At 53.2% G+C, this 18,291-nt stretch overlaps 1 protein-coding gene and 1 long non-coding RNA gene across 2 annotated transcripts in view; both read left to right on the top strand.

Annotated features, from left to right (window-relative positions):
• The window catches only part of Vgll4 (vestigial like family member 4), a 66,046-nt gene that overhangs the window by 14,973 nt on the left and 32,782 nt on the right, over nucleotides 1–18,291 (top strand).
• Nucleotides 4,830–12,840, top strand: LOC125358813. Its single transcript, XR_007212402.1, has 3 exons — nucleotides 4,830–4,841; nucleotides 6,154–6,156; nucleotides 12,486–12,840. It is a non-coding gene; the product is annotated as an uncharacterized LOC125358813 (long non-coding RNA).

The following is an 18,291-nucleotide window of genomic DNA, read 5'->3' as shown; positions in this document are numbered from 1 at the left end:
TTAGATCAGATCAGATTAGCATAATAAGTGTTAGCCTCGGGTCTCCATCCCGGAAAACAGAAGGAAAATAAAGCGGCCTGTTAATTAGCATAATGGACGTTGAAAATAAGATTCTTTTTTTTTTTTTTTTGCCAGTCCTGGGCCTTGGACTCAGGGCTTGAGCACTGTCCCTGGCTTCTTGCCGCTCAAGGCTAGCACTCTGCCACTTGAGCCACAGCGCCACTTCTGGCCGTTTTCTGTCTATGTGGTGCTGAGGAATCGAACCCAGGGCTTCATGTATACGAGGCGAGCACTCTTGCCACGAGGCTATATCCCCAGCCCAAAATAAGATTCTTGGTTTGAATACCTCCTTAGACACTGGAGGGTGGTTATTGCCTTTCTTTTAGATGAGTACTTCTCAATCTTTTAGAAATCCTCCTCTTCCTTTAGTACACATAAAAACGTCTGGCTATTTTAACATCATTTGTAATTCAAATGAAAACCTTGGAGCCCTGGATGTTTTTCCTAAGATCCCTCCCTCCCTCCCTCCCTCCCTCCCTCCCTCCCTCCCTCCCTCCCTCCCTCCCTCCCTCCCTCCCTCCCTCCCTCCCTTCCTCCCTTCCTCCCTTCCTCCCTCCCTCCCTCCCTCCCTCCCTCCCTCTGCAGCCTGATCTGACCCACTGCCGGTCCCTTCTGAGTAGCTGGCATTCCAGGTGTGAGCCGCTGGTGCTAGGCCCATGTCTCTCTTCACCACCGCTTCTCCCGGGGAGCTGGGAACCACCGTGGTGGGGAGCATTCACGTTCACCTTGGCAAATGCTACAGGCATTGGAAAAAACAACAACAACCTACCTGTTTTCACTGTGCAGAGCCAGTTGTTAAAATTTGCCAGCCCGCCACCGGCTTCAGCTTGACTGCTGAAGACGAAGCGGACGTCTGAGTTACTGTAGTGTGTGCTTTCTTGTCTACATCGTTTTCTTAGTAAAAACCTAAAATAATAGTAGTTTTTTTCTTTACTCTTTTTTTCATGTGCGCCTGGAGCTTTCCCACTCTGTTAGATCTCGGTGATGGTCCTGGGGCTTGAGTTTATTCCGGGCCCTGCACTTTCTAGGCAGGGGTTTCGACCACAGGAGCCGCATTCCTCCTGCCTTTCACTTATTTCCCAGGCAGTGGCTCAGGGTAACTTGGCCTAGACTTGACCTCAGACCACGATCCGCCAACCTCCGCCTCCCAAGAGGCTGGCCCTGCAGGTGTGCACTGTCACACTTACCCTTGATAAGAATTCTCTTAAAAAATTTACTTTGGTGCTGGTCTTAGGGCTCGAACTCAGGGCCTGGGCACTGTCCCTGAGCTTTTTTGCTGCACCCTTTGAGCCACAGCTCTACTTCTGGCCTTTTTGGTAGTTAACTGGAGATCAGAAGCTCATAGACCTTTCTTGGATGAGTTAGCTTCGAACCACAATCCTCAGCTCTCAGCCTCTTGAGGAGCGTGGATGACAGGCCTGAGTCACCGGCGCCTGGCTTGTCGTAACTCCTTAAGAGCTGAAGGAAGGAGGTGCGTATCCTTGAATTCTCATCTAGATCTACCATCATCTCCAGGAGGACATGAGTTTTTGTGAGTGGAAGTCTTCTCTCAGCCCGCTACGGCGGCCTCCAGCTTCGGCTCTCGGATGGTGAGTTGGAGGTGAGAGCCTCTTGGTTTGTCTGCGTGGGCCGGCTTTGCATCTCAGCCTCCCGAGTGGGGAGGGAGACAGCTGTGAGCCACTGCGGCTCCACTGGCTCTCACTGCTACTTACTGGGCTTTGGATTTGAACACAGGGTCTTGTCCCTAGGAGCTTCCCTACTGCTGAGCCAGCCCAGCCCTTGTTCGCCCCGGTTATTTTTGAGAGTGTGTCGCCCCTGCCCAGGTACGCGCCTGGACTGTGACGGCGCCTATGCGTTGCTTGCTGTGCTCATCAGCGTCGTTGCCAGGGCCGGCTTTGAACCGTGCCACCCTTAGATCTCAGCCTCCTGAGTAGTCAGGATCACACGTGTGCCCGCGGATGCCCCGTTCCGTTTGGAATTTTCCGGCGCAGCATTTCACTTAGTGATTCCAGAGGACACGCTTGCTTTTCCAGAGCGGCACGTCAGACGGGGGACCCCCACGTCTAACTTCCTTCCGGCCACAAATGTCCAAGCCCACAACCAAACTGATGTTGAGAGAGAAGGCTGCCTTCAGCGAGCTGAGGCTATGAACAATTCCTGGAAGGCTGGAAGCAGATGGGATTAGGCGGAAACAAGGAAAAGGGAAGCAGGATAACAAAGATGGCATAACTCAAAACACAGCTGCAGCCCCCACCGGGAGGCCCTCCTGGACCGTTAGGAAATCAGAGTTCTATGTTCATAGCAAAGACCCCTGCTAACGACCGGGAACTTGCTCTGAAGACTGGCTCAGGGGCCGTAGAGAGAGGGGTGGGGCCTGGGTGGCCTTGGCTACCACTCAGGGGCGTGGCTTTCCAACCAGAGGTGTGGCCAACTCAGGGGTGTGGCCAACTCAGGGGTGGCTACTCGGAGGGGGTGGGTGCTACCACTCAGGGGGCGTGGCCAGCTGGGAGGCCTGTCTACTCTGAGGAGGTGGGTGCTTTGAGAAAAAGACCCTCAGCCCTGCAGGTGGGTTCCCCCAGTCTGCCTCCCTGCTTCTGCCCCACGGGCTTTGTTCCACAGCTCTGAGGCTGGAACCCGTGCTTCATGCATGCCGGGCTGAGCTGCGCCCCAGCTCCTTGTTCCCCGTTTTTACACCCTAAACCCCGTCAGTGGGCTCCTGCCCTACCTGGTGCTGGGGGTCGGGTTCCGGGCCTTGTGCCGTGGACAAGTCCTGTACCACTGAGCCCTCAGACCCTCCGCCCAGGTGAGGCTTGCGGTTCTGGGTCTGTTACTGTCAGCGTGATCAGTGTTGTTAATGAATTTGTTTTTGAAATGAGCTCCTGCTACATTGATTGCTGGAGTTGGTCTTGAACTCCCCGGCTTTAGGGGTCCCTCTGCCTCAGCCTCCTAACATAGACAGGCAGGGACAAGGCTGTAAGGGGTGATCTTCAGTCTGGAGGGGCTGCAGCGACTTTAAAGAAAAGGAGACCTGGCACCGTGCCTCATGCCTGCAATCCCAGAGTCCTGGAGGGTGGGCAGTTTGAAGCCAGCCTGGGCCGAAGAATCTGCGAGACTCCATCTCCAAAAATAATCAACAAAAAGCCAGGCTGGAGGGGTGACTCCAAGGGTAGGTGTCAACCTGGCAAGCTCAAGGCCCTGAGTGCAAATCCTGATATCAGCCAAGAAAAAGAAAAGGCATGAATAAAAGGAGAGGAAATTGTGGGCGCAAAGGACATTCTGGCCCAAAGATAACTTGGTCAAGATTCCTACTCTGTCCTGGAGGGGAAATGTCGTGCATTGATGTGCGTTGGTGTTCAGCGCTGGGTCACGCGGTTCTGTTGGTGAGTATGGAAGCAGGGAGCCGGTGGGTTCTTGAGAACTGAAGCCAGGTGGTGCTTGGACCCGGTCACATGACTCCGATAGATTTAAAACAACCTCACTCCAGCATTAACTGAAATGGCAAAGCACGATGACTTCTCTTGTGCTAATTTTGTTCACGGCATACCACAGCACTTGGAAGGGTTTACGGTCTTGGTGTCACCTAAAAACTTGTCCTCACCCTGACTGATGGGGGAATCCATTCATGCTTGGATCCAGCTGTGGGTGGTAGCACACACCTGTAGTCCCAGCTGCCAGGGAGGCGTAGGTCAGGAATTTTAGACCAGCCTCGACTCATCACCTAACTTTCGTAACTGTAAACCCTTCTCTGTCTATCGCCTTTATAATAACAAAAAGAATTGAAGTTTGCTTGATCGTGCTTTTATGGTATGATTATAAAATACTGAAAACTGCCACAAGGCCAGGTGTGGTAATCCGTGTTTGGAGTCCCAGTTGCTGTGATGTGGAGGCAGAGAAGTCGCTCATTGGAAGCTGCCCGGGCAGAGCTCGTGAGACTCCGTCTCAGAAGCAAAATGAGTTTAGAGTGAAGGGCTTGGGGCGTAGCACAGGTCACGAGGCCAAGGGTTCTGTCCCCACTACAGCAGAACAGTCGAAACACCCGGCAGACTGTCCGTGCGACACCAACGCTGCCAAAAATGGATTATTCATTACGTAGTTAAGAAATTATGTATCGGGCTGGGAATATGGCCTTAGTGGTAGAGTGCTCGCCTCGTATACATGAAGCCCTGGGTTTGATTCCCCAGCACCACATATATAGAAAACGGCCAGAAGTGGCCCTGTGGCTCAAGTGGTAGAGTGCTAGCCTTGAGCAAAAAGAAGCCAGGGACGGTGCTCAGGCCCTGAGCCCAAGGCCTAGGACTGGCAAAAAAAAAAAAGGAAATTATGTATCGATTTTAGCTGTAGGAGTAGGATTATGAGCGATTTTTCCCCCCCCAAAAAAGTTGTAAATGAAATAATAGTAATAAGTAATCCTGTGCTGTCAGATGTTTCCCAGTGCTGGAATGTATGGTTAATCATCTTTATCATGCCTCTTGTTGAAATAGGCTGCATAAATAGAAAGCGTTATCAGCTAGCGGCGGGTTTTATTTTCCTTCCTGCGTTTTTATTCTCCTTAGTTTCCTAACCCCAGGAAGAAGGAGGTTGCTGAATAAAAGAATATTGCTTTTAGATAGCTCGCTGAAAGGTTCGTATCAACCCACCGGGCCACTGTAATAGGTCTGCGTATGTTCATTTCACCTGCATTGGATATTTGATTCTTTTGGGTTATACTGGGGTTTGAACTCGGGGCCTTTGCTTGCCAGGCTGGTGAGCTACCCCGGACTCTTTCCTGGCTGCCCGTTGGAGTCTGGCGTTGAAGACCAGGTGCGTGCAAAGGAGTCGAGAAAAAGTAAAGAAGGCCGAGAAAAGAGGTGTAGCTAATAACTCTGCTGCCTTGAATTGCCACCTAGAAGAATACGGCCAGCAGGTGTCTGGTTTATTTTTAAGAAATATTTTATTGTTGTTATGACGGTGTTGTTGTTCCGAGGGGTTACCCTTTCACAAGTCAGGTGACAAGTACAATTCTTCTTTTGGACAACGTCACTCCTTTCCGTTTCCCCCAGTTTCTCCTCCCATCCCTGCCCGCAAGTTCCACGGTTCATTTTCCCCATAGTGTCTACTGAGTAGCGTGACTGAGTTTATTTGTTCACCCTTTCTTCTTTGTTTTCTGTTCTCCCCACACCCGCCTACCCCCCAAAAAGAAAAAAAAACCCAACAACCCCAAAGTAAAGAAAAACATGGTTGTCACCACCACGAAGAACAACAACCAAACCTCCTTCTTTCCATTTCAATTTCCGTTTCAATAAGCCAGTAGGTGTTTGCAAGAGAGGTTTTGGTTGCACCACTCTGGAGTTCTGAGCTGTTAGAGTCCCCACTCTCTAGTTTCAGAAGCCACGGGGGCGGGGGGCGGGGGTGGGGTTAAATAAGAATAAAGTAGGAAGAAATGAATTCTCCAAAATTAGAATCAAGATGATCCCGGCACTTGGAGGCGGAGGCGGGAGGACAGCCCGGGCTCTATGGTTAGACCTCCCTGCCTCAGAGGGAAACAGGCCTGGTGGGAGAGTGGGGTCTGAGCCCGGGCCCGGCTGGACCTTCTCCGTGGAGCCCCGCGTTGACGGTGCTAGCAGTTTGACGGAGCGGAGTTGTTCAACTGTCTTGGGTATTGCTTGTGTAATATATTTGCTTTAATTGGAAATTATTAACCAAATGGTTAATATTTTTTTAATCTCTTAAGAAAGAAATCTAAAAATAGTGACGTTGGACTCTTAGGCCCGAGGAAGCGTGTGGATGTAAGGCAAATTCGTTTCGCACCCATGAATAAAGGCTTTGAGACGGTGGGTTTTTAGATGTCCCTACTGTGCAGTCCACCCTGGCCTCGAACTCTTGATCCTCAAGCCTCAGTCTCTGGAGCCCTGGGATTAGAGGTGTGTTTTACCACACCGGGCTTATGACCTTGTTATAACGAGCTTCTGCAAAGGTTTATGGAGCAGATAGCGTATTATATTTTTATAGCTTAGCTAGGGTTTCCCATTTGTGTAAAAGCATTTTATTATTTTTAGTGTGTGTGTAGAGTGGGGTAGGGCGGGGCGGGGCGGGGTGGGGTGGGGCGGGGTGTAGCCGGTGGTACAACCTGTGCTTAGCGTTTGTGAGGCTCTGGATTCAATTCTCAGCATGAAAAACAAAAGAAAGAAAAGTGCCTGAACCAAATGCATGGGTGGCGGCGTACCTACCTTGCCCTGGGTCCTGACTGGCCCGGCGGCCTGCCTCTTCCAGCTGTGGCTCAACTCTGGTCAGCTGCATTTTGAAGCTCATTTGGGAATCTGTTTGCTTAATTCTGGTCATTTCATTCTTTTTTTTTTTTTTTTTTTTTTTTTGGCCAGTCCTGGGCTTGGACTCAGGGCCTGAGCACTGTCCCTGGCTTCTTTTTGCTCAAGGCTAGCACTCTGCCACTTGAGCCACAGCGCCACTTCTGGCTGTGGTGGTGAGGAATGGAACCCAGGGCTTCATGCATGGTAGGCAAAGCGCTCTACTGCCAAGCCACATTCCCAGCCCCTTCTTCTTTCTTTTTAAATATTGGGGGAAATCTTTCCAATGAGAAAATCAATACACATGGCCCTTCTTGTTTGTGGGTTATGCACCTTGGATTCATCCAGTGGGGGATTGAAATACTTAGGAAGCAAAGAATTGCGTCTGTACTGGGCATATAGTTTGTAAGCTTCAGACACTTATAAATATGTCACATAAGGAAAAAAATGGAATGGCGAATGTAGCATTTACTTTTTTATGGTGTTAGGGATGAAACCCTGGCCCTAATAGATATTCACACACACAGATCACGTACTCACTGCAAAATGAAAACGCAGTCACATTTAAAATAAAACTGGGAAACTGAGCATGGTGGTGTATGCCTACAGTCTCAGCCCGAGAGAGGTCCTGGCAAGAGGATTGCAAGTTCAAGACCAGCTTGGGCTACCAACCAAAGCAGAGTGAAAACTGGAGCCTTACCATGGTGTTGCCTGCTATTTATGCTTTGAATTATTGTGAACATCTTCCTTCTTTCATGCCAAATACAGATGTACATCACTTGTTTATTTAATGAAGCGCGGGGGGGGGGGGATCAAACCCGGGACTTCACAGTGCTAGGTGAGCACTGTACTACAGAGCCACACCCCAGCAAGTGAGTATATTATAATATGCCCTGTGGTGTTTTTTCTTTTTTTTAGTTTATTATTTTGAGTTTTTCCTAATAGTATAAACAGTATTATCATAAATATTTTATATATACTTTTTGTGTTTGTTAGGGAGCTTATTATTATTTCTTTTGGCCGTCCTGGGTATTGAACTTAAGTCCTCACACATGCTAGACTAACATTTTCCTGTGCCACGGTCAAGGGGGGGGGGCGCTGCTGTTAGGAAGTAGGTTTTTGTTGTTGTTTTGTTTTGTTTATGCTGCTGGTCCTGGTGGGGCTTGAACTCAGGGCCTGGGCACTGTCCCTGAGTTTCCTTTTTGCTGAAAGCTAGCACTCTACCCCTTGAGCCACAGGGTAGCTCCACTTCCAGCTTTTTGGTGTTTGTTGAAGAGTCTCATGGACTTTCCTGCCTGAGTTGGCCTCGAACTCAGAAATAGGCCTCCTGAGTAGCTAGGATTGCAAATGTGAGCCAGCAGCACCCAGCTAGGAAGCCTTTTGAGGCGACCGAAGTAAGGACCATTTTCCTCCGGCTCTGGCAGACAATGCGTGGCCCGGACCTGCCTCGGAGGACCAGATAGATGGTCACCAGAGGTCAGCAGTTGTTGGCTGAGCTCATGGCTTTCATTTACTGAGCTCCCGGGTGACCCTGATGTCGGAGGCTGGGTATTTCTCTCTTCCTGCTGTGCTGTGGCTGCCCAGTGAGGTATTTGCCCCGGGATTGCCTTGTAAGTCATTGAAAATGAATTACGCGCGTGTGGACCTTTCAGCTAACTCGAGCGTTTAATGAATCCTTGGAGTACCTGGCCCCTTGCAGGCCGGCTTCTCCCCTGCAGCTGAGCTGGCCTTTCGCCTGTGCGAGCACCGGCGGCTCCTTGAAAGCGTGTTTATTGACGAGATAACGTGCCGTTTCTCCCCATGATTGCCCCGTAGTTCACTTGGCACAGTCCCATTGCCAACAGCCTTTCAGGTGTCCGTTCTGTCTCTCTGTCTCTGTCTCTGTCTCTGTCTCTCTTCCCCCTCCCCCTCCCCCTCCCCCTCCCCCCTCCCCTCTCCCCCATCCCTCCTCCCCCCTCCCCTTCCCCCCAGGGTGTTGTTTTTTTTGTCTGAAGCCTGTGATTCTCTGTTCCGACAAGTCCCACCGGTTCTAAACTATTCTCCCCAAGTAGAACTGGAAAACTTAGGTGCTGCATAGTATGCAGGGCAGCATGCTTTCCTTGGGCTTGTCTTAGTGGCTCTGGGGGTGAGAATCCAGGGGCCCGAAGAAGAGAATTAGGGGGTCCAGCTGGACCTAGTGGGGAAGAACCGGAAGTGCCCCTCCCGGGCCCTAGGCAGCGGAGACCCAGCGTGCTGCTGGAATAGACAATGACTTGCTGCCCGTGGTCACTCTGTTCAGAGTCCTCGTCCTCAGCCCCGCTTTGAAATTCTAGCCTTTAAGGGTGGGGGGGGGGCAAGTGCCACTTGGTTTCTGAAAGCCACACCTGATCCTGTGGGAAGTGGGGTCCCCCCCCCCCCCCGCCGCCTTCTCGCGTGCGTGGCTCTTGCGCCCGCGCTCTGGAGACTGAAGGATTCATGGCTTGGGCAGTGGGTGGGATGTTTTTTCTTTAGCAGTGTGCAGGGTGGTTGTGGGGATGCAGTGGCCTTGCACACGCAGGGCAGGCGCGTGCCCCCCGAGCTCCCCGGCCCCCCGGCCCGTCAGCTGGTGCCCTCCTTAGCGGGCAGCGTCCTGGGCTTGCTGGACCGCGTCCTCGCCGGTCCCGTCAGGGCCCCCTGAGGTCTCAGTGCTTGGCAAGCAATGGCTTCCACCCCCGTGTTTTCACACCTACACACCCCCGGTCCTGAGCTGGGTAATTTGTATCCGTGGCTGACTGTGGGGAGCACTCGTGAGCCTCCTGGCTTCTGGGGGCGCGGCAGCCTCCTCTGCCTGGAAACAGTTCCGGGGGCTGTGTGTGCAGAAGACATTCTTGCACACACACACTGGCTGTGGGCGTGTAAGCCGGGGGGGGGGGGGGGGAACGACACGTCGCGGCCACCAGGCTCTCTGGGTGTGCATTTGTGAGCAGCCAAGAACACTTGGCTCCAGGCCAGGTGGACAAAAAGAGAGATGTAGAACCAACTCATAGTCTTTTTCTCCGGCCTATTGAAATGGGCTGCTGGTTCTTTAACGAATCATGATATCAACACAGTAGACTCATGGCCGTCATCTCCCAGAAGGGACGGGCGGGGGGTGGGGGTGGGGATGTTCGTTGGGCGTAAGTCAGGGGCGGGCTGGCACGAAGTTCTGCCGGGGGCCCACGGGAGACCCCCGTGCGTGCCGGACTGGTGCTTTTGGGTGGCCCGTGCATGCTGTGATAAAAGCTGAAAGGGCCCCGGGTGTTCTTCTGGGCATGGCGCGGGCTGAGCGCACGGGTGTCTGGGACCGCGGTGCGTGGATCATCGCAGCCGGGTCCTCGTGGTGGAGGGGCCTGTGGGGCCCGGGCCGGGGAGCAGGCGCGGTTCCTTGGAGTGGCCTGGCCACACTTTTCAGTGTTTGACAGCACGTAGGGTAGGGGCCCTCAATTTAGGGGGGCATGCGTCACCACTGTAGCCTTTAAAGTTAGGCGTAAATAAAAGCCTGTGTGTGGGTTCCTGTGTGGATTCCCGGCCGTCTCAGTGACCCGCACCCTTCCAGGAAGGAGAGCCGTGGACACGTGGCTTGGAGGTCCACGTCTGGACCGGGCGCTCTGGGCTGGCCATGCCTCATTGGCCCTGGGCAGCCCTGACGGGAGAGGGCCCCCCCCACCCCCCCGCATCGCCGGGAAGCCAGGCTTGGCCAATGATGAGCAGTGTGCGCGTGGCTGGGCTTCTTCTGTGCCTGCTGCTCTTCTTACCACCAAGCCAGGGTGAGACGGCAGAGAAAAGCAGGCTGGGGGCGTGGCTCACTGGTAGAGCGCCTGCCTCACTCCGTAAGGCCCTGAGTTCAGACTCCAGCACCACCAAAAACATGCCACCAAGCAGGCGCAGTCTCCCGATCCCCGTGTCTAGTGCCTTCTGGAAGGCACCGCTGGCCTCACTGGAAATGCTCCTCCGCCCCTCCCCCTGGCATGGGCTAGCTGATGTCCAGGAACCCCGGCCCCCCCATACCCCAAGGGCCCCTATGCCCCAGTGCAAGGGGCAGGCAGAAGACCTCCATGCCGAAGGCCGTGGACCGAGAAGCAGGGAGCGGGGCCTTAGCGCGGCTCATGTCGTCCCCGGGTCCTGCGGTGGCGGGGGGGGTGTGGCAAGGGGGGGCAGGGAGATCCGCAGAATTCAGTTCAGCCTCAGCAGCGCTGGCGCGAGGTGGCCCTGGCACAGTGCTTGTCTCCCGTGTTGAAGTTCTCAGCGGACCTGGCATAGAAAGCTGGCAGGTAGGGGGCCGGGCAGGCCTGGCGCTTCAGAGCAAGGCCAGGTTTGAAAGTTGCCCTTCGGGTGGTTGGACTGATGCTAGCCCGGCGCCGTCCGTGTCCTCACACGCCAGAAGCACGGGGCAAAAACCTAGGGAGGGCGGTCGGTCGGGAAGGCAGAAGGACGGCGGGTGAGGCGACCCCCGAGTCGGCCTTGGGGGACCGGAACTGTCCGCGCTGCGAAACACTTTGGGGCTGCGCTGGCTGGCTGCTTGATTATTTTCTGACAGAAGCATTTCACTCTGCCTTACGCTCCCAAGTGGAGTTGTCTTGATGGCTAGGGAAGACTCTGCCTTCCTGCCCTGGGATCTGGGGCGGGATAGCTGTCCAGCACACCTTGTGTCCAGTCCTGTGGAACAAGAAGATGGATTTGCTGAGACATTCAGTGATATTGTTCTTATTATAGGTGCTGGCTAATCCTTCTTTCTGCTGTGCGAATAGGCATGAAAACCTTTTTTTTAAAGTTAAATTTTATTGACAAGGTGTTGTGCAAAGGAGGTACATAATAAGGCAGTGAATACATTTCTTGTGATATCTTACACCCTCATTTTTCTTTCCCCTCCCTAGATCGGGTAGGCATATATACGATATCTAGTGTATCAAAATCATATTCATGAAAATCTTAAAAACTAAATGGCCCGTTTTTTTTTTCATGCCTCGTTCTATTTGGCTGCTTTTTGCAAAACGGACGATGTGAGATTTATTCCCTGCAAATGAACACCCATTTGCGCTCATAACAAACTTGGGTTTTCAGTTATAGGCCCTGGCTATCACGGGAAACCGCAGCTTCTGGCCGTAAACCCTCACCCCTACAGCTTTAAGGCAGGTCGTGTTTGCAGGCAAGCAAGCTGTTTCATCTGGTGATTATGTATTTGTCTAAGGAGAACGCTGTCGCAATGACTTGCGTGTCCTGGGTTCCTGGCAGCCTGTGGTTCCTGGTTTGGTGCGGCTCGGGGCAGAGGGCTGCCCCGTGCCAGTCTCAGGCTTCCGTGCACCTCAGTGAGTAACCACCAGAGGGCGCGCGATGCATCAGGCTCTTGGGGCCAAGTTCTGCACGGGTGGGTACCGGTCCGGGGCAGAGACGTACAGAGTATACCTGTTGGGAATAGCAGGGTTGAAAAGCTGGGAAAACGCTGGCCGCGTTCTGGAGCAAGTAGAGATCTCGTCTGCTCTGCTTAGCGCAGGAATTGACGCACCTGCCTTGGCCAGGCTTCACGGGACACTCCAGTAGAATCACAGGGCTGCAGGATGGAGGGAGTGTGATGGACGGCCGTCTTGGAGGACTGCACGCGGCGACGGGTACGCGTGCACAGTGAGGGAACCGAGGCACCTGAGAGGACCTGGCTGGTGTAGGTTCTTCAAGGCCAGGAGGACACCCCCCCCCACCACGGGAGGGAGCTCATGGGAGACACTCAGCGTTGCTCTGTCCACGTCACTTTTCGGTCTCTCTGCTGAGCACCGAGCTGGCTGGAAGAGCGGAAGAAGTGGCAAATGCTCTGTGATGGCGTGACCCCGGGTCGGGCCAGGCCGGGGGTGGACACGGCACGTCGGGACCGGCGGGCTCAGCCTTTAAATCCCAAGTCTCTGGCACAGTGTCTCCGGATATCTCTTCTGCCTTTCACCATGCAAGTGAGCTCTAGTTGTCTTGAAGAACTAGAACTCAGAGTGATCAGTTGTGTCCTTGACTGAGTCATGGTTTCCTAATGAGTGTTGTTTAAGTGGGATAATTCAATGAGCCTATATTGTTTGTAGAAATAATCTTTTTTTTTTTTTTTTTTTTTTGGTTCAGTAGTGGGGTTTGAGCCCAGGGTTCCACACGCATGCTAGGATCACCCCCTAGCAGCGAAAGTAATCATTTCAGCTGAAAGGAAGCACCTGCCTGCGACATAATAGCTGTAAGACACAAACATTGGTGTTGTAGACGAGATTTCTATTTTCTTGGGCATGATGATGTGATTAACCCCTGCCCCAGCACAGATTTATTTCAAGCATCATTTCCAATGTGGACGGTGAACTATTATTTATGTTTTGCATTATCTTAAAGCAGATTTCCCAGTAATTGATTTGACATTAGCTGAATTGGTTTTGTCAGTATTTTGTTTTATTTTTATTTATTTATTTGCACCAGTCCTGGGTCTTGAACTCAGGGCATGGGGCCCTGTCGCTGAGCTTCTTTTGCTCAAGGCTAGCACTCTTATCACTTGAGCCACAGCTCCACTTCCAGGTTTTCCTTCCTTCCTTCCTTCCTTCCTTCCTTCCTTCCTTCCTTCCTTCCTTCCTTCCTTCCCTCCTTCCTTCCCTCCCCCCCCCCCTGCAGTCCTGGGACTTGAACTCTGGGCCTGTGAGCTGTCTCTGGGCTCCTTTGCTCAAGGCTAGCACTCTGCCACTTGAGCCACAGTGCCACTTCATTTTCCTGTCCTTACTTGGAGATAGGAGTCTCAGACGTTTCTCCCCTGGTTGGCTTCAAACCATGATCTTCTGTTCACAACCCAACCTCTAGAGTAGCTAGGATTACAGATGACAGCCACTGGGGCCCGGCCCCTTCTATGACATTTTAAACCCTTAAGTGAAAAGAAGACGCTCCTGTGTTTAGAGTGCGTTGTGCCCAGGTAAGAGTGCTCTGGTTTTCTGTACTTTTTAGAACTTGTCTGTGCAATTTTAAATTTGCCCCTAGAGGGTGGTGTTGTATTGAAAGTTGAAACCTTTGTTGAAAGAACCATTTTAAAATTTAAAAACATGTATAAACTTGCGCTTAAACCCGCCTTATATTACGGAAAATGACCTCATGGCTGTTTTTGCTAGAAGTTTTCTAAGTAATTTTGTCAGTCATGAAATCTAAGTTCATAAAACCAAGTGATGCTTGGTTTTGTGAACAAATTTGGCAAAATGATGTGTTTTGAAACTGTCTTTGAGCAACTCCATGCTGGAGAAACAATGTTTTATGACTTACTTAGGAGTCGTGTCCTTGGGAGTGTGTAGCACGCAGTCGATGTTCAGCTTACGTCATTCACGCCGGAGTCACTTGAAGTTGCTTTCGGTTTCTTGAGTTGCACAGCCAGCTCGTGGAAGACCTATTCCGCGCAGGTCGGGGGGGTCGCGGTGACAACTTAGCATCCGAGGCGAGATTCATTCGCCCTGACCCCCACTTCCGCCTCTCGAGGGGATTTCGGCCAGGTCTTAGGGGATTTGTGTTCTAAACAATATTGAGAAGAAAGGCGCTTGGTTTCTTCCTTAAATCTTCTTTAACGCTTCCACTGCAGGTTTTCAACTTCCAACTCTTTCCTTGGACCTAGAGCTGTAACTTGGTGGTGGAGCCCGGCCTTCTTGGAACCTGGGGGTTGCATCCTGGTCCCTCTCCACCAATCCCCCCTCTTTCTTCCCCCCATACGCTGCTCCCCCTCTGCCCTTACCTGGGTGCCGAGGGCAATTAGACTTCGGGTGAGCTGTTTGGCCGGCGTGGGTCTTGCAGGTGTTACTATCCATGGCATGCAGACCCGTCTATCTGTAAACCTTATGTCTTCATCAAACTACAGTCAGGCCTATTTTCTTCCTCTGGGAAGAACTGTCTAGATTTTTATTTAAACATCAGGTTTGATGTTTAATGATCTAATGACAAAAGAAAAACGCCTACACCTTTAATCCAGTTTGCCTAAAATTGTGTAAAGAGGAGGGCTGAACCCAGTGGGCGAAGCAAGCAGTTCGTGGGGTGATGTGGATTTCCGGTGTCTTTCTGGAGATTGTCGGACCCGAAGTTAATAAAACCCTCCCTTCCCTGCAAGTCTCAGCGGAAGCAGGTGACTTTTTTTTTTTTTTTTAAATGTCTGGAGAGTGATTCCTGTTACTTGGCTTTAATGTAGTAGCTCGTACTTTTGGTGATCTCAATTGGTAGTCCTCTCTCCGCGTGCTAGAAATAGAACAGTTTAACTCAGTAACGAGCCTGGGCTGCCTTCCGTGTTCACCTTGGCCATCCTTCAGCCACAGAGATGCCGAGCCGTGGCCGTGAGGACCGCGGAGGGGCCCCGAGCCGAGATGGGGGTGTGTGTGCGCGTGCGTGGTGAGGCGTGCAGGGCCGCATGGGAGCGTGGAGCCCGCAGCACTTGAGCCCCGCCTTCCTGTGTGGAAGCCGAGGCCGAGCCTGGCGTGGGCACCGGGCGCAGAGCCCACAGCTCCGTGGGGGGGGGGGCTGCCCGCCGTCCCCCCGGGATTGGCGGAGGACAGTTCCAGTGGCACCCGGCCTCACCAACCAGTACGCGGGGATGAGAAGACCCCCCCCCCCCTTTCTTTTTTGTTGTGGTTGTTTTGGCAGATGGAAAAAATCGCTTCATTCCTTAAAATTTCTATTTCTTTCGTTAATAGCGAGCAAGGCCGAACGGTTCCTCCAGAAGGCATTGGCCGCGTGGGTGGCTCTCGTGTTCTTTTGCTTGTTAAAAGGGCTACGTGGAGCAAGTGGTTTTTCCAGTTTTTCTCTTTTTCTGTTAATAATAGAGGATGGAACCCAGGGCCTCCGGGGGCCCACACGCAGCCGGCCGGTCCTGCGCCCTCCTCTCTACCCCCCCCCCCCCGCCCCGCGTCTCTTCTGTGTTCCCCCTCACTACTTGATTTCGCTGCTAGTAAATGAGCAAAGCGTACGATTACATTCTCAGTCAGATTATTCAGTAGGCTCCCCTGTGACTTTTTCTTAGGTGTGTGTGTGTGTGTGTGTGTGTGTGTACACTAGGTCTGGATCATAGGGCCTCCCCCCACTCAAGGCTGGCACTCTACTGCTTGAGCCACGTCCTCACTTCCAGCTTGTTGCTGGTTAATTGGAGGTGAGGGTGTCAGATTGGTCTGCTTGGGCCGGCTCTACACTTTGACCCTCAGACTTCAGCCTCCCGGGGCGTCTAGGGTTTCAGGGGTGAGCCTGCTTTGAGTGACCCTCCCCCAAAACCCTGGGACTGACTGGGAGCGGGTAGGATGTGGGGTGTTACCAGATGTAAACATGACATTCGCGTACACACGTTGCCTGAGGGGGGGTGGTTGGGGGGGTGTTATACAGGTTAATTTCGTGTGCGGCAGAGGTTCACAGAGTGGAATATTCCAGTGGTGGCATCTTGTGGGCGCTTAGAAGGTTACGATTTGGGCAAGTGGAGTTGTGGCTCAGGCGGTGGGATGCCAGCTCGGAGTGGAAAAACCCAAGTGTAGGATTCGGGAGCCTTTTGGATTTCATATTTTCATAGGAAGGTTGCTTATGAGTAAAATACGGTAAAACTCGATAACCAGGAGTAGAGAAGAATGTCAGCCTCAACGTTCAAATTAGAATTCTTTTTCGGTTCCTGGCATTTGACCTCAGGTGTGCCGGCTTGGCTTGCTTGCTTAGCTGGTGCTCTGCCACTTGAGCCACCCCTCCGGACCAGCCTTCCACTGGTTACTTGGAGATGGAGTCTCAGGCACTTTTCTGCCTTTAGGCGGGTTTTCGGTGGTGACCCTCTGGATCTCAGCCTCCTAAGTAGGTAAAATTACAGGTAGAGGCCGCTGGTATCCGGCTTATTTAGTATGAATGTTTGATGGATGTAAAATTAGCCCGGTTTTAAGTAGTTATAAACAGCACTGAATCTGTGCATCCCCAGTGCCTGTGTCTTGGGCCGTGGTTCCGGCCGGGGTGCTTCCCCCACCCTCGGCCGCCCCTCCCCCCTCAGCAGTCCTACGCTACCCAGTACTTCCTACGCTACCCAGTACTTCCAGCGCGTGGCGGCCTTCTCTTGTGGCGGCGTCACCCTGGAGCTGTCCGGCGGTGACGTGTGCGAGGCGGTGCCGTGGCGTCAACCCCTCCCCTCCCGCCCAGCTGTCAGGTGATGGGGAATGTGGTCCCCAGGGAGGGCGAGCGGTCACCCGCGTGGACGCCGTGAAGGCGTCTCCCAGCCCCCGCCAGGGCTCCCGTGGCCACCGATGTCTCCCTTGGCTTATTGAGCATCTAGAGCGTGAGCACGCCATGCCGTGCCGTCGAGTGTCCTCACGTGGGAGAGGCCTGCGGGTTCTCTGTTCCCCGTCTGCCTGTGCCATCGCCATCCTCCATTCCAGCCTGGGCCTGGGTGTCACAAGGCCCCCCCCCCCCCCCAGCCAGGTTGGAATGGCGCCGCCTAGTGCCTTAATGAGGGCTGCGACCCCCGGCGGGGAGGGGGGAGGGGGGAGGGATCTGCGGGATTTGTCACTGGTGCTGGTTTCAGACTTGGGTCCCAAGTCCGGCACCCCCTCGACAGTTTTTAAACCGCGTGGAATAACGCCAGTGTGGACGCTAACGTGCCGGAGGGTGGCGAAATTCGTTTGTTCATGGTGCCAAAAGGTGGCTGAGATTTGCAGAGACAAAAACGATGCTTTCTTTTCTGACGCCCCCCTCCCCCCCTGTGCTCCCGTACTGGGGGGCTTGAACTCAGGGCCAGGGTGCTATCTCTTAGCTTTTTTGTTCATGGCTGACGACCTACCACTTGAGCTACACTTGGCCCTCCCACGTGTCCCCTCCCTCCCTCCCTCCCTCCCTCCCTCCCTCCCTCCCTCCCTCGACTTGAACTCAGATATGGTCCCTGAGCTTTTATGTTTTCTTCTTCTCTTTCAAAGTTAGTGTTTGTTCTGCCACTTGGTCACAGCTCCTCTTATGGCTTTTTGCCATTTTATTGGAGATAAGAGTCTCATGGAGGGCTGGGGATATGGCCTAGTGGCAAGAGTGCTCACCTCCTGTACATGAAGCCCTGGGTTCGATTCCCCAGCACCACATATACAGAAAACGGCCAGAAGCAGCGCTGTGGCTCAAGTGGCAGAGTGCTAGCCTTGAGCAAAGAGAAGCCAGGGACAGTGCTCAGGCCCTGAGTTCAAGGCCCAGGACTGGCAAAAGAAAAAAAAAAAGAGTCTCATGGAGTTTCCTGCTCAGGCTGGCTCCCAACTGCAATCCTCAGAGCTCAGGTTGTCTCTTGAGTAGCCGGGATTACAGGCATGATCCACTGGTGCCTGGCTCTGTTAGAGGGAAAAGGCGCCCTAAGATAGTTCTGGCATCTATTTGGGGGGCTGGGATGGTTGGTCATTTCGCCTCTCTGAGCCTCAGGGTTTCCTCTGTGGTGGAAGGTGTTGCCCCCACTGACTGCCCCCCCCCCCACCCCAGGAGCGAGCGAGCGAGAGTCTGGGGGTCGGCAGAAGCTGTGCCGCATTGACAGGGAGAGCTGAGAGCACACAGTCGGTTGCTCGTCCGTGGACACAGCGGCATCTCGGAAAGAAACAAAGAAGAGACGCCAGAAACGCGGGGTTCCCCGCGCTGGGGACGTTACACAAGTTGAGTTCCAGGCGAGTTTGTTTCCATCACGTTTGGTTGTTTTTGTTTTTTTTTTCTTTTCCCCCTGCTCGCTCGGCTCTCGAAAAAGAAACTTGCTGGGCTTTCTTTCTCCTCCTAGGCCGGGCCGCTTCCTGTCAAGAGCCGCCCCTCCCCCCCTGCTCCCCTTTCCCTCCCCCTGCAGCCGGGTCCTGCGCTGGCCCAGCCGGAGCGGGGCGGCCGGGCCCAGTGAGCATGCTCAGCCCCCTCCCCAAGGAAGCTGGTTTACATAGGCGTCATACCAGGCATAGTGAACTTGCAGCGGGCTGCGAGCGGAGCCGAGCGGAGCGGAGAATGTCGCTTTGTCTTGGGA

The sequence above is a fragment of the Perognathus longimembris genome, chromosome 10, assembly GCF_023159225.1.
Source record: "Perognathus longimembris pacificus isolate PPM17 chromosome 10, ASM2315922v1, whole genome shotgun sequence".
Classification (NCBI taxonomy): domain Eukaryota; kingdom Metazoa; phylum Chordata; class Mammalia; order Rodentia; family Heteromyidae; genus Perognathus; species Perognathus longimembris.
The sequence above is the reverse complement of the archived record's forward strand: the minus strand, read 5'-3'. Positions and strand labels throughout refer to the sequence as shown.